Source organism: Eptesicus fuscus, chromosome 22, assembly GCF_027574615.1.
Source record: "Eptesicus fuscus isolate TK198812 chromosome 22, DD_ASM_mEF_20220401, whole genome shotgun sequence".
Taxonomy (NCBI): domain Eukaryota; kingdom Metazoa; phylum Chordata; class Mammalia; order Chiroptera; family Vespertilionidae; genus Eptesicus; species Eptesicus fuscus.
The window spans coordinates 2,163,724-2,179,906 of NC_072494.1; the positions used below are offsets into that span (position 1 = coordinate 2,163,724).

The 16,183-nt window shown below is 49.6% G+C and overlaps 1 long non-coding RNA gene across 1 annotated transcript in view; it reads left to right on the plus strand.

Moving 5' to 3' along the window:
• The first annotated feature begins 491 nt into the window (after positions 1-491).
• Positions 492-16,183, plus strand: part of LOC114233581 (uncharacterized) — a 92,966-nt gene continuing 77,274 nt past the window's right edge. Inside the window, exons 1-2 of the long non-coding RNA XR_008555133.1 lie at positions 492-648; positions 4,138-4,217. This is a non-coding gene — a long non-coding RNA (uncharacterized LOC114233581). The remainder of the gene's footprint in view (positions 649-4,137; positions 4,218-16,183) is intronic.

Genomic DNA, 16,183 nt, shown 5'->3' on the forward strand with positions numbered 1-16,183 from the left:
TGGAGCTCACACACGAGCCGTCAGGCTTTGCTCTCCTGGACCGAGTGGCAGCGTTCGCATGCAGTGGGGGCACGTGACTCCTTTTGCGTGACATACACCCTCTCATAGAAGGCCTGTCCCTGATAAAGTGACACGGCAAACCTGGAATTACCGCTTGAGGACGGGCCTTACTCAACCAGTTACACTTCCTGGTCCTTTGCCGTTTCTCTCCTTTGGATTCATGGTTGACGGCACTCACTGCGCCATTAGCACACTGACCAGGCACCCTGTCCTGCCATAAAGCCGTGGAACAAGTGTCAGAGGGAAAAACGGACACCGTTCTCACGCCGGCTCGGGGTGTTATGCGGCGCGTTCCGACAGCATCCGCTTCTCCTGGAGAGGAAGTGTTTACTGACCCAGAGCCACAGTTCTCTCTCTGTTTGGGGGAGGCCCCTGTTCTTCCCTCAGAAAACATTTTCCTGTGAATCTGTATTTCAGAAATGGAGCTAAAAACCGCCCGATGACTTCGGTGAGCCACGGGTAGTGCTGAGGAGCCGCTCAGATTTCTCTGGGGGCGCGGAACACACGGTCAGCGTTTAACAACAAAAAAGAGATCTTTGATTCTCTTCTCTTTTGTTCCACATGACACTCCCGGCTGCTGAGTCCAAGGTAACCCTTGTAAAGACCGCGCCTGGCTTTTCCCCGGCCGCACGGCCGTCCCCAGAGCATAAAGCGTTTAGGTGTTTGATGCGGGTGTTGCCAAGTGGGTTTTCCTGCAGGTCCTGCTAAGCCGAGTACAGATTTCCACCGAGCACAGTGACATGCTCAGAAGATGCTGAGAATCTTAGAAACTGGCTTCTAAGTCTAGATGGCAGGGAGCCGGCATGCTCAGGCGAGGGAGTTGCTGAAAGGGTTTGAGGTCCCTTGACAACCGGCAGGAGAGAGAACCCCGGAAGGAAGAGGGTGAGAACGGCAGCTCTCAGAGGAGGGTTCCCGCAGACGAGGCTGGAGCAGGGCTGTCCTCCCAGGGCCCAGGGCTGTTTCCCAGACCTGCTGGGGGAGACGTCACGTGTGAAAATGCATCCTCAGTCTTCCCTGTGATTTCGGGCATTTTTTTTTTCAAGCCGCGTACAGAACAGTCAGCGGGAGGTGGAGGAGGAGGGGTGGCTCAGAGCAAACCCGTGACTGAGGGCAGTGAAGGGCGCGAAGGAGTGAACGCATCGCCGCAGTTTAACCGCGACACTTAGAGGAGCATCAGGTCAAGAACGAATGACAGCTTCCTCCCCACACACTTCCCGGCGTGAAGCGCGCATGGGTGGAGAGATTTTATCTGTGATGCTGTCTGACTGCGCTACGGATGTCCAAGAAGCAAGTCCAACGCGACTCTGCCGACAAGCCGTAAACACCGCGGGTCCTCCCACCTCGCACCCGTTCATTTGGTTCCTTAGCTTCCGCCTCCGAGTGAGATCATGGGCGCTTCTCTCTCCGGGACTGGCTTGTGTCACGTGGCACGAGACTCTCCGGGCCCCTGCATGCGGTCTCAGAGGGGGGTCATTTCTGGGAGGAGCTCTGTGTAGAAAGCAGAAGTCTTCATTAAAGAACATACATGTACACGGGTGCTGCTGTCCCGCTCCTTCCGGACATGCGGCCAGGGCCTCTTTCTTTGAGCTCTCCCAGGAAGCATCGCGGAGGTGGAGGTAAAATAGAATGCAGATGTCCCCGGGACGGCTCTGCGGCATCTCCTCTAAAGTTCACACACATTTGACAGCTGGCCTCGTCCCTCGGGGGACCACTCAGGTGCCATCTACCGCAGTCTAATGGGCTGCAGGCTGCTAGCATTTGTTCTGCCAGGAGAAGCGCCCTGGCGGGGTGGGGGCGGGGGTGGGGTTACGGAGGGAGGAGCGGCAGCCCCAGCAGTGGCGGCTGAGGCAGAGGCAGCAGCCACCGGGCAGCTGTCCAGCGTTCTGAACCATCTGCCTGCTGGAAGGCGATGTTTTCTTCTCCTTGAACTTGAAACCCTGGTGACACCTGTTCCGCTTCTCTCAGGCTCTGTGTGAGGTTTAAATTGGTGGAATCCATTTCGAAAATGTACCCAGAATAAGACAGAGCTGGAATGTATATTTCCCAAGCGATGAGTGCATTTCTGTTTTTCTTTACAGCATTAGACTGTGCTGGCAACACTTGCCTATCCTTTCTCTTACCCGAGCAGGGATGTGGAAAAGGTCACATCCTCTTCTGACACGACACTGAGGACAATAAAGTTCTGACGGGCTGGTGTGGCTCAGTGGTTGAGCATTGACCTATGAACCAGGAGGTCAGGGTTCGATTCCCGGTCAGGGCACAGGCCCGGGTTGTGGGCTCGATCCCCAGTGTGGGGCGTGCAGGAGGCAGCCGATCCATGATTCTCTCTCATCACTGGTGTTTCTAACTCTCTCCCTCTCCCTTCCTCTCTGAAATCAATAAACATATATTTTTAAAAATAAATAAATTTTCTGAAATAGAAAGCAAGTGCCAATGCTGACCCAAGGGCCGGTCCTGGGCACTGGAAAGGCTGTGTACAATGTTTATGACTAGACACCCCCCATGGTTCCCTTCACACACATCCTCTTCAGGATGTGCTGACAGCATCCCCACCGACTGTCCTTGTAGCCGTTTCCATAAATACAAAGGGAGCTGGGCAGAGCTTGGCGGCCATTACTTAGTGGTAGTGTCATTGTAGTGATTTGGGGGTTGCTGCGCCAGGGACCACAGTTTTGGAAGATACATTTACCCCGTCCGAAGAACAACTCGCATAATGCTGAGAATCCACAAAGATAGTCCCTCTTGGCTGAGCCGTCCGTAAGAGATGACTCACGGGCAGGCCATTAATCCTCTGTTCCAGGAGTCTGGCAGGATGCGAATCTCTCTGCAATCTGTGGTGAAATATGATCACCTTAGTTGTGTCCTATGGCCTTTATGGGCTCCCGCTCTTCCATCTTTAAATGAGAAGTTTGGATTTGACGATATTGATGGTACCTTCAGATGCCAAGGCCCCACACTTTGTATTGGAGGCGGGTAAGTTACCATAAGCCCCATTCAGTATGTCAGCCATCACACCAGCCTCTTTGTACCAGGCTCCAGTTCCCATGAGTATTACGTAAAGGGAAGTGAGAGCTGCTTTTTGCTCTCCGGTGTGGTGAGGCTTACAAGAAAGCAGTACTTAATTTGTTCATAGGAGGTGTCAAACTCTCCATAAACCTGTGTGTGTGTGTGTGTGTGTGTGTGTGTGTGTGTGTGTGTGTGTGTGTGTGTGTGTGTATGAGAGAGAGAGAGAGAGAGAGAGAGAGAGAGAGAGAGAGAGAGAGATTGTTCAGTGACATGAGGCAGTGAGAAATAATTAATTGGTTTAGGGGGAAATAAACAAGGAAGGGTACCAGAAGGCAGCAGCTGACTATGAGGAGCTATTTTATGGGGTTGCATAATGTACTGAATCCAGGCCCCTTCCTTCCCAAGCCCACAGACTCCTTGTTAGATCTTCTAAGCAGTCTCGAGAGTTTCACTTTGTCTAAATCCCAGTGACATTTCACAGCGGCACTGTTTGCCTTCATGCTTGAGCTCCCAGCATTGCTGTCCTATCAGTATCAGTGGTTCCAGGTATTTATAATCCTCTCACAATCCTAGAACTTCTTATGCAACGTGAAAGAAATGATTTTTTTGGGTTAGGAAATAGGTTGGTTTAGAAACGGAGTCCATTTTCGCTTGGTAAGTCTGTTGTTATGGCAATAGAAGTGTACTTGTAACAGAAGGGCAGATCCAGAAAATTAAAGAATGGAAGCAGTGGTGACATTCTGGGGAGGGAAGTCAGATTTCATGAAAAGAGGAAGCCAGCAGCATCTAGAGAGCATTGTCAGTGCCTGGCTGCAGAAACAGGCACGGTGGGCGGGGCTCCACAGGGTCACACTGGGCATGTGCAGGTATGACCTCTGCATGTCCTGGACACCCTGGGCCCATGGAAGGAGGGAGAGATGACCGACCGTGCTCATCCTTGCAGCATCATCAGCTCCTTCAAGATCATACATGTCTGTTATTCACATTGCATCATGAATTAAGTACCTCTAGGGGGTCAACGGCAGTGTTTGCATTTCTCTTCTTTCCAACAATGTTCCTCATTTCTTCCAGTCCGCTGGAACTCCACGTGTCTCCTGGTCTGCCATTCCTGGGAGGACATCGCCTTTGGAGTCCATGTCCCTGACAGAGAGGTACGATTTCCCCCTTATCCCTCCCTACCAAGCTTTCCAAGCTGGAAATCAATCCTCTGCGGGCTGTGATCCCATTTGCAGTTTATTTTCAGGAGAGCGTTTTGCTAGTACAAATCACATGTTGGGGTAGATACTTTCTTCTCTCTTGGACCATGTGATCCACTATGGAGAGCACTGCAAAAACAAACAACAACACTAAACTAAACCCCACAAGCAAGAGCACTTAGTGCACGGAGGCTGCGTGTGCGTTCCCCCTCAGCTGTGCGCCGTGGACGGTGGGACATTCTAAACCTAGCCTTCGATATGCACATGGAAAACATGCGAGTGGTGTGCTCATTCACTTCCTAGATGGAAAGCTGAATGTTAATGATCTTTCTTAAAACATTGCTTCTTCTGTTTATGCTTCCCAGTCCCAATCAGTTCCACACACGACCCAATTCTGGTCCCAGTCCTGGGGGCCATGGAGCGAGTCCTGCTAGGACTTGAACAGCTGTGATCCTTCGTGAGGATCTTTTGTTGAATCCGTTCTGTCTTGATGTTAGCAGGATTCATTGCATATGCGGGTGGGCGTATGTTGCCTCTTTGATGTTTTTTATTTGTTTTGGAATGATCATAGAACCATAGGTAGCGGTGGGAATTTGGCCATGTTCGTCTTTTCCTTTTTCTGAGTTGTCATCGTACCTTGTCTTACGGCCTTGTGCACAGCTGGTGTGATTTTAAAAGGCGTTCCTTCTCTCTGGAAAACTTTCATTCAGTAAAATACTCTTGAAAATGAGAAACCTTCAAAATCAGAAGAATGAATTTATAATGGGAGATTTCAGACAGCAGCGTGACTGACTGATGGCAAGGGCGGAGAGGAAGTTGAAAATTAATAATGTGGAAAACTATAGGGAATGAAACACTCAGATTAAAGAGAAACCCGCTGAGGAAGAAGAGGGTAGGAGGGACACCGTGATTGTTGGTAAAGAGAATGGGTGATACCAGGAAAAATGGGGAGGAAGGAGGGAGGGTCTCAAGTACAGGGACAAAGCTCAGTTAACTGAGGAGGCCAGTGGTTAATACAACTACCTGGAGACTCTTTGGATTGAAAGGTGTGTATGAAACACATTGTTGAATAGCCTGGCAGGTTGGCTCAGTGGTTGAGCATCCACCCATGAACCAGGAGGTGGCAGTTCGATTCCCCTTCAGGGCACATACCTGAATTGCGGACTCGATCCTCAGTAGAGGGAGTGCAAGAGGCAGCCAGTTGATGATTCTCTCTCATCATTGATGTTTCTCTCTCTCCCTCTTCCTTCCTCTCTGAAATCAATAAAAATATATTTAAAATAGAATTGTTCACATTGTTGAATAGAAGGCCAGTTTTGCATCCTCCATCATATCTTTAAACTATACCTATAAGCATATGTATGTATTTGCATGAATGCCATATATTGTTTATATAGAGGAACTAAACAGTTAATCTGTAAAACTTTTTTAAGTATCTGCCTCCAGGGTTGATGTTCTATGATACTACACAGGTAATATTAGAGAATTCCTACTTTTGTTCCCCGATGTAAAACTCATTTTTTAGTGTATAGTTCAATCAGGAACAGATCAAACAAGAGACTCACACAATACATGTGGCAAACCACAGTGGCCAGTAGCCAGAGAGCTTCAGGGCCAGAAAGACAACATGAGTTGTCATTCAAAGGTTAGTACATAGAAAATAATTACGGACTGTGTTGTGCAGTCAGACTCTCAAATAAGTGTGGTTGAAGAAAGAGGAATGTTTATCCCAGTAAAGATAAGCATCCAGCCCTGGCCAGTTGCTCAGTGGTTAGAGCGTCGGCCAGCAAACTAAAGGGTTGCAGGTTTGATCCCTGGTCCGGGCGTGTACAGAGGCAACCAATGGATGTTTCACTCTCACATCAGTGTTTCTCTCTCACTTCCTCTCCCTTCCTATCTCTCTCTCTCTCTAAAGAGGGGGGTCAGTGAGGGGTGACCAAACAACCAAACAGCAGGTTGCATGGAACAACCAGGGTGGCGGCAGTTGGGGGTGACCAGGCTAGCAGGGGGGCAGTTAGGGGCAACCAGGCCAGCGGGGGAGTGCAATTGGAGGTGACCAGGCTGGCAGGGGGGACAGTTGGGGGCAACCAGGGGGGGGGGGGCAGTTAAGGGTAACCATGCCACAGGGTGCAGTTGGGAGTGACCAGGCCAGCAGGGGGTGCATTTAGGGGCGATCAGGCTGGCAGGCAGAGAAGGTTAGGAGAGATCAGGTAGGCAAGCAGGTGAGATTGTGAGAGGGATCCTGGATTGGATAGGGTGCAGGCTGGGCTGAGGGGACCCCTCCACCTGTGCATGAATTCCATGCACCAGGCCTCTAATAATAATATAAAATCCTTAGAAGGATACCCTGGTACATAATAAGTCACCTTATTATGACTGCTATGTACAAAGGACCATGCTAAGTGGAAATGGTAGAAGCCAAGTATCTACACTAATAAAAGAGTAAGATACAAATTGACCATACCTTCGTGACACCCACCAGCCAATCAGGAGTAAGTATGCAAATTAACCCAACAAAGATGGTGGGTTAATTTGCATATGCAGGCACCGAGCGGCCAGGGCAGGGCAGGATGCTTGCTTTGTCACCATGGCCACTCCGGGCCTCTGGGCAGCATGGAAAGGCAGAAAGGCGGCTCCGGGCCGGAGCGAAGGTGGTGCCGGCAGCCAGGGGAAGGAAGGCCCATTCTTACACGAATCTTCGTGCATCGCGCCTCTCGTCAAAGATAAATACAACACAGAGTCCTCAAAGGTGCTTGTGATTTCATGAGGAAGACAAACATGAATAATTCTCTGAGCACCACATGGAGAGAATTAACCTGCGTCGTCGTTCTGTGTTTGAAGGTGGCTCTCAGAGTAGATGTCAAGTGTGTGCTCAGCAGGGGACCGCCCAGTCGGAACGTGGGTGGCAAGAGGAGGTGAGCGCTGCATCCTGGGAGTCGCCGTGTCGCAGGGGGTGTGGGCAGAGGCGAGCGGGCCAGACAGAAAGGACCTCTGAAATCTCCTCCCCCCACAGGATCGATGGGGAGACCTGCACCAGGACACTCCATTTTCGTCTGAGCTGCAGCTCCTCGTTTGTGAGCGCACACCCTCCTGCCTGGAAAAACCCGGTTCAATCACATCAATAGTCCCTTCCCACGCCTTTTCATTACGGAAGACGCAAATGGGAAGTTTCACAAGACACTGGCCCCAAGACCGGGAGGGGATCGATATGTTCAGCAATTAATACCCAGCATGCAGCCAAAGACGCATAATTTCACCATCGGAAAATGTGAGCTATAAATAGGAGGCGGTTGCCAGAAAAAAAAAAAAAATGCTGCTTGGCATGTAAAATAATCAAGTGAAATTCTTGAAAGATGACTTACTTTCTCGATTTGCATAACTTGGATTCAATACATTTACACAATATTTGCATTGGAAACTTATCCTAAAGCCAGCCGATGGAAAGAACATAAGACGTTCCCAACATGCTTATACATTAATAACATTCCGTGCCAATCTGATGTTTCAAGACCCGGGGTGAATTACTTATTAAAAACCCATCTACCGCTATCTGTCTCCATCTTTCTTTCTGTATGAGCCGTAATGGCTCTGATAGGTTTCAAAATTATATTTGGACAGGATATGACTGACTGTTCCCTGAGCCCTCTCAGACCGCTATAATTCCCCTCCCTCATCACAGACATTATCCTGCTGCGTGCATCGAGCCAGATCATTAACGCAGGAGCACAGCGTAACCTGGATGCCCCTGACCTGACCAGCCGTTACCCTGCAGCAAGCTAACATCTTGGAAATTGTTTGAAAAGTGACGCTCACGCGATGATGAATATGTATGGACCCACGTATTCCTTGAACATTCATCCCGCCGTCAGAACCATTTCATTATTCTTAACTATTTTTCTAAGAGGCTCGACTTTGAGATAGAAACACTGAATCTGAATCTTACGTTATTGGCGAAGTCGAGTAACCGGGTTCCTGGAGCACATCCCGTCTCCGTGTCTCCTCACACAGGCAAGGGCTCCTTAAAACCTGTGGAATGTGCCGATGAGGACGTCCGGAGCACAGCCCTCACCCTTGTCAGCTGTTAAAAAACATTTGGAAGGAAACCATTGACTTGCTGTGACTGTCATAGAGGAATGGCTGAATTTCCACTTAGCGGCCCAACCCAACACTGACTAGCAAGCCGCTTTGCCTGGAGCAGCGGTTGCCACGCGGTGGTCCACGGACCACTGCTGGTCTCTGAGGTCCGAAAGGCTGGCAACCGCTGCTCTAACGTATCTATTCGCATTTTATGGATAAAGTCAGTCTACACATCTGACTTTATCGATGACTAGAATGTTTGCATAGACACATAATGAAGGAATTCGTATAGGATTAAAAAGAATAAATGACCCTGAATTATAGATTAGCTATCAGTATTTCTATTAAAATTTTTTTTTTACCATTTTCCCAAAACATTTCTTACAAAAAGGAGTATGATGTGAATTCTGCCACCCAGGTCTCCATAAATGAGTGTAGCCTGGTTTTCCAGGCAGCGCCTCTGGTTTGCAAGAAGGAAACACGAATGAATTGAATTTGGAAGTGCGAGCAGGTGTGCGGGCGGGCACAGGCCTCTGGTGGGGGTGGGAGGGCACCCAGGAGGCCAGCAGCAGCCCTGAGGAGGCGGCAGGTGTGCTGATCTGGGCTCACACTGTCGTCTTGTCTTTTCCGGAAAGCACCCCAGTCGGGTAGGCGTGGACGGCCCATCCCAGGTCCACTCCAGTGCCTGCCTCTCCTTCGGGTTTGCATTCACTGATGACACCTGTTGGGTCGTCATTTGACACGACCCTTGATTGAAATGGTGATCAGAGAACAAAGGCATCTGCTCTGAAGGACGCTGGCCTCAGAGCATCCCAGGACGGGTGATGGTGGGTCCTCTGTTCCGAAAACGAGGGCGTGATTCGATGGGGAGACCATCACCCGGCTTCCCTCGGGCACGTTGCAGAGCAGCGTCTACAGCCCTTTCTGGAAAAGTCACCATTTCAGGAGCTCTACTGCGATCCTGAGTGGTTGAAGCCCCGCCTGCAGGTTATCACTCCAGCGTCTACAGACGTCATCCTCCGTCACCGAGACTGCCCGGAGCCTGCGGCTGCGTGCTGCGTCCACGGCGGCCATCGCAGGCTCTCACCCATGTTTCCGAAGTGGGTTCTGGTTTGCAGGGCCCATCCCAAAGCATCACGCATCCATCACCCGGAATGATGGGACTGAGACTCCAGGGAAGGTGATTCGCTCCTGGGCAGGTGACAGAGGAGCCGGCGTCTCCTGTGCGGGACGGGTCCCTGCACGTCTGCGGCCCGGATTCCTGGGGAGTGAGGGTCAGGCCTGCACCACAGGGATGCGGCCCTAAGAGATGTGGTGCGGTGGCTCCAGCTGGGACCCTTCCCTTCGGGGCAGACACGAGCATCACGATCCCACCGCTGTTCCAGGAAGGCAGCCGCCTGCTCCCACGGGGCAGAGGCTGGGAAGGCAGACTGGCTTCCTTCTCGTCGTCTCCAGGGTTCCTTTCGCGAAACCGCGCTCTCACTCACCTGCACGGGTGTCCTGACCGCACGCACAGTGAGTTGCATCTTCCCAAAGGGTCCTCTGGGCTGGTCCCGCCCACCCAGGGGCACTGACAGGCTTGGGGTCCAGGAATGTCGAGAGGTTGATTTGGGGCCGGAGCCGGGTTCTGGGTCCGAGCCCGTAGCTGTCAGTTAAACGGGAGACACCCGTCAGCACCACTGTGATGAGGAATGAAGACAACAGTGTGTCAGTCCCGTTAGAGTATCGCCGGCTTTCTTCTTTCTGTTTTAAATGTCTCTTCATTGGTTTCAGAGAGGAAGGGAGAGAGAGGTAGACACATCAATGATGAGAGAGAATCATCACTGATCGGCTGCCTCCTTCACACCCCCAACTGGGGATGGAGCCTGCATCCAGGGCATGTGCCCTTGACCGGAATCGAACCCAGGACCCTTCAGTCCACAGGCTGACGCTCTAGTCACTGAGCCAAACCAGCCAGGGCTTGCAGCTTCTCTGTTTCAGTGACGGGAAGCACTGGGTAAAAATATTGCAGAAACGCCATTTCTCACAGATAATACCAGAGGCTCCATCATTGGCAAGGGGACTCCTCAGGGCAAGGGTGCCATAGGTAAGGGACAGCAGGAGGGTCAGCGCCATTGGCATTCACGCACTGACCCCAGCCCCATAGGAACAGCCGGGATGGTGGTGAAAGGTGGGATTGGCACATGCCCCCCGGGGCACGGTGCACATAACCTCCCGGACCCACGGGGGTGGGTGGCGCCCCAGGGCACGGGCGTCGTGCGTGTGGCAAATAACAACGCCAAGTTCCATTAGTCACTCGGTTTGGGCTGTGACACGAATCGCAGGACCCTGCAGGATGATCCGGTGAAATGCAAAAAGTGCCTTCTGATCCCCAGTCTGCCTGGAGTTGCGGAGTCGTTGAGTGGGGAGCTGAAAACCTGCCAATGCCCATCTATGGTTCAGAGAAGATAAGCCATTAGCCTTGGCGGGGCGCCTCGCCGCCTACATTATCGTGCATGCAAAATGCGAGCTCCCAAGACCTGCAGGCTGTTCATCGTCCGGAAGAGAGACGCCTTTAAGAAGGAGTCTGGGGAAGGTCACTGTCTCAGGAGCAGATACGGGCCGGGGAGGCCGCCCCTCACGGGAGAACGGTGGGTGCGAGGCCTGGACGCGTTTGGACTTACACGTGAAAGCCCATCAGCGTCCTCCCCATCAGCCGGCAAAGACCCTGCACCCTCACCTTCCACGCGCTTTTGCAAATAAATGACTGTCATTCTGAACGCTGGGGAAGGAGATGCGATAGCTAGGATTGCTTCCGGAGAAATTTAATTGGGTCGGACCGCTCCAAGATGCCCACTGACATGGACAGTGACACGGAAAACCAGCTCCTCTACAAAATTGGAAAATGGGATAACTGTATTGATTAGTTCAGGGAGAACAGAGAAAGCAACGCTGCAAATCAAATCAAGGAAAGCCTGTCTTATGTTCGGATTGAGCCAGAAGCTGAAAACTCCGGTACAAAGTAAACCAATTTTCTGAGAGCCCGTCGGAGAAGAGCCCCGATTCAGTGAAACCACTTCCTTTTTGTATTTGTAAAGGATGATTAAAATAATAAATTCGGACGTCACCTACATTGACTTCCGACATCTGATCTGCTTTCTGTTGACAGCACTGCAGGCCGGAGGCAGAACTGCTGCTGTGTGCAGCTTTATGGATCTGCAGCAGGCCGGAGAGCGTCCCCGCAGACTGCGATTCCCACAGCAAGGTTAATGTAGAGGGAGATCATAGTGATGTGTCATCAAGCTCTCTCCCCACGGTACCCAGAGAGGCCACTGGCTAAGGAATATACAGTTGCCATGGTGATAAGAGAATTTACTGATCACACTTCATCAGGGCTCATTGACCAGTGCAGCTCACTGATTGCCTGGTCCGCAGGGACCCAAGGAAGCAGCTCTGTCTATTAATCCACAAGCAATGGGAACAGTGTTGTCTGCAGAAAAGGACTCAAGAGGTAGCCAACGCATCCAACATAGATATTCTCTTTTTAAAAAAAAAAAATCAAACCACAATAAAACCAAAACAAAAAAGCAAGGCATTCGAGGGGCATGCGGGATTGATTCCAGGTAACCAGGGAGACTTCCGAGATCCCATAACCTTAGCCATTTCAGCAAGAGGGGCTCCGTGTTCTGAAACCTCAGGTCAGAAAACCCATTCCGTCATTGGAGGTAGCTCTCACAGCCAGGCCTCAGATTTTCACTAGGAATCTTTCCGAAAATTAGGAATGCCATAACTGAACATAGATGATCAGGGAAAGGCACAGGGGTGACCAGTAATTGCATCTGTTTGGGCACCCGCTAAGGGGGTGCAACTTTGGACACATAAACTTCAGAGGGAGACCCCAGTGAGAAGGTGTGAGCCCTGTAAGGACTTGAAAACTAGAGGTACTTGGACGATTTAAAAAAAAAAAATTTTGGGGGGGGGGCGGGGGAGATGAGACTGTTTTAGTTGTCCATCATCAAAAGAAGAGACACTCAAATGCCCAGCCAGTGTGGCTCAGTGGTTGAGCATTGACTTACGAACCAGTAAGTCACAGTTAGATTCCCGGTCAGGGCACAGGCCCGGGTTGCGGGCTCGATCCCCAGTGTGGGGTGTGCAGGAGGCAGCCAATCAATGATTCTCTGTCATCATGGAAGTTTCTATCACTCTTTCCCTCTCCCTTCCTCTCTGAAATCAATAAAAAATATATATATGAAAAAAGAAGATAGACTCAATTGATTGAAGTTTTCAAAGAGTGGAAACTTCAGTTAGGTTCAGTTTTAAGTTATCAGGTTGTAAGAAACTAGCCAAGTTTTCCCTGTGATTGCGTGAAGCTAGGGCTTGGTTTGATGTTTCTTCCAAATAGGTGTAAGGCTGCTGCCCCTTCCGGGGGGAGATGCATGGGAGCACAGTGAGCAGTGAGCAGCGCCCGCAGGTGGTGAAGGGTCTGATACCTGGCCGCCCCAGAGGAGCAGGTCAAGGCCAAGGGCTTTACCTCAGGGAAGGCAACAGCCAGAAAAAGATCAGATTTCTTCTAAGAGGGCAGGAGCTCATTGACTCTCGTTTTCCAGATATGTTTTATCACCTAGCACAGTGCTCGGCAAACTGCGGCCCCTGAGCCACACGGGCCGGGCTGGTTTTTATTTGAAGAGTTCGACAGAAAGCGAGATGGGCATTCACAGCAGCCTTAATGCCTGGCCTGCCTGACACCTGGCTCTTCCCGCCGCGGGCTCCCGGAGCTCGCGTCCTGGCTGCCCTTGCAGGACCCGGCCTTGGGAGGAGCCGCGGGAGGCCGCCAGGGCTTGCACGGAGGCTCGGCACGGAGACTCCGAGCGCGTGGACGGATTCTCCTTTAAGTGAAACCGGAGTCGGATTTCCGAAGGAAAGTCTGTCGTGCCGTCACACTGTTGGAGGCTGGGGCTGGCAGCTGTTCTTTCAAACTGTTATTTGAGAGCGCGTGTCCCAGAAGGGACAGCGGAGGGTGCTTGTCATGTCTGAACTCTTTCCAGAGCCTTCCAGCAGGTGCTGGCAGTCCCCGTGCGTGGTAATGATTTCTGCCCTGATTGCCTGGCAGCACGGAACACGGGAAGAAGCATCGCGCCCCTCTCCGTGGCCGCGTCCAGCAGAAGGCAGGAGGCGCGCGGAGCGAAGGCAGCTGGAGACGCAACTTAATGAGTTCGGTGTTTCGTGATTGAGAATTTGTTATGGAAGAGGTGGTTCGTACTCACATGGTGGTGTGTGTTAGCCAGTTTCAGGGGGTGTCACAGAGAGTCCATCGATCGAACGCTGATCCATGTTAAGGGCCACCAGCCCCCAGGACCCCGAACATGAATGGACTCCTCCATAGAGAGGGTGGACTTGCTGTAAGTATCCTTCGTTTTCACACATTGTTGGAATTGAGAAACTTGAGTTGAGATGTAGGGAGCTAAAAATCGAATGGGGCGGGCAAAGATATCATGACTACAACAAGAGCAACGGCGGTGAGGGTCCCTGTGAACAGGAAAGGGGCGAGGGTTTGTTTGCTTTTTTTAATATATTTTTATTGAGTTCAGAGAGGAAGGGAGAGGGGGAGAGAGAGAGAATCATTGATCGGCTGCCTCCTGCATGCTCCATACTGGGATCGAGCCCACGACCCAGGCCTGTGCCCCAACCAGGAATAAAACCGTGACCTCCTGGTTCATAGGTTGATGTTCAACCACTGAGCCACGCCAGCCAGGCAGGAGCAAGAGTTTTGATGGGAGACCCTGGCACCGTAGCAGGCTCCGCTCCCCCCACCGCTGTGGGAAGGTCTGCCTGTGTTTGGGGCTCTGGACGGCTGCTCTGCAGAACGCGTCCACTCCCAGCAACGGAAGACGACTGTCCACTCCCAGCAATGGAAGACGATGCGTCCATTCCCAGCACTGGAAGACGGATGCATTCCAGAATCACTTCCACAACTGCAATACCTTCCAGAAAACGATCCTCTGAAGCTCTCCTCCGTGCTTTGCTCATGAAAGCCATCCCACGGGACAGCTTCAGAGATGGCCCTGTGATGTGTCCCTCGTGAGCCAATGGAAATCAATTCCGAAAGGGAACTGGAGCAAACGGCCCGCTGACATTGGAGTTTGTGCCTCACTCAGACATTTTTGAAGAACATAAATGGATGGATAGATAGATATAGATAGATAGATAGATAGATAGATAGATAGATAGATAGATAGATAGATGGATAGATAGATAGATATGGATGGTTTGAGGAGGATGGAGTGATGAATATAGATGGATGTGCTAAATACATTTAGATAACTATACTAGGTGTACCAGTTAATAATGTGGATTTTTTCAATAGATGGAGTTACACATATGTTGATATATATGCGATTTTATATGTATGCTATTTTGTTGTATTGACAGCAAGCTTCAACACTTCATATGTCAAATTTTCTGAAGGTATTAACATCATAGATATTTTTACGCTTAAAAATGTCGATTTTCATGCCAAAAAAAGAGCATTAGCAGGAAGTTTTAATTCATTACTTTATTTTGAAGAAAATGTTATCATATAGTTCGGGAAGCTTATGGTGAACGTGATCCATCTCAAGATACTTGTGAACGCTGGTTTAAACGCTTTAAAAGTGATGAATTTGATGTGAAAGACAAAGAACGTCCAGGTCAACCGAAAAAGTTTGAAGACCAACAATTACAAGCATTATTGGATGAAGATGTGTGTCAAACTAAAAAACAACTTGCAGAAAGATTAAACGTTGCTCAGCGAACAATTTCTGATCATTTACAAGCAATGGGAAAAATTTTAAAGGAAGGAAAATGGGTGCCACATCAACTGAACAAAAGACAAATGGAAAACTGAAAAGTTATCAGTAAAATGTTGCTTCAATAGCATGAAAGAAAGTCTTTTTTGCATCGAATAGTGACTGGCGATGAAAAGTGGATTTATTTTGAGAATCCCAAATGTACAAAATCATGGGTTGATCCAGGTCAACCATCAACATCGACTGCAAGGCCAAATCGCTTCAGAAAGAAGACCATGCTCTGCGTTTGGTGGGATCGGGAAGGTGTGGTGCATTATGAGCTTCTAAAACCAGGTGAAACTGTTAATACTGATTGCTGCCAACAACAAATAATCAATTTGAACCACGCTTTGATGGTAAAACAACCAGAATGGGCCAGAAGACACGGCAAAGTAATTTTGCTTCATGATAACGCACCATCACACACTTCAAAACCAGTTAAAGACACATGAAAAGATCTTGCCTGGCAAGTATTAACCTACCCGTCATATTCACCAGACCTTGCTCCTTCAGATGACCACTTGTTCTGATCGATGGCCCACGCACTTTCTGAGCAGCATTTCAAAACGTATGAAGAAGTGGAAAAATGGGTCTCTGAATGGTTTCCTTCAAAACAAGAAAAGTTCTATTGGGACGATATCCACAATTACCCGAAAGATGGGGAAAATGTATAGCTAGAGATGGACATTACTTTGAATAAAGCACTTTTGATGTTTCTCTTGAAATTATCGTGTTTTCTTTGGATTATAAAATCCGCATTATTAACCTGTAAATAATTAACCTGCATTATTAACCAGTAAATAGTTAATCCGCATTTTTAAGTGGTCAATAGTTAGTCCGTGTGTTTAACCGGTTAATAGTTAATCCACATTATTAACCAGTTAATAGTTAATCTGCATTATTAACCAGTTAAGAGTTAATCCGCATTAATAATGCAGATTTTGTAATCAAAGAAAACACGATAATTTCAAGAGAAACATCAAAAGTGCGTTATTCAAATAATGTCCATCGCTAGCTACACATTTCCCCCATCTTTCAGGT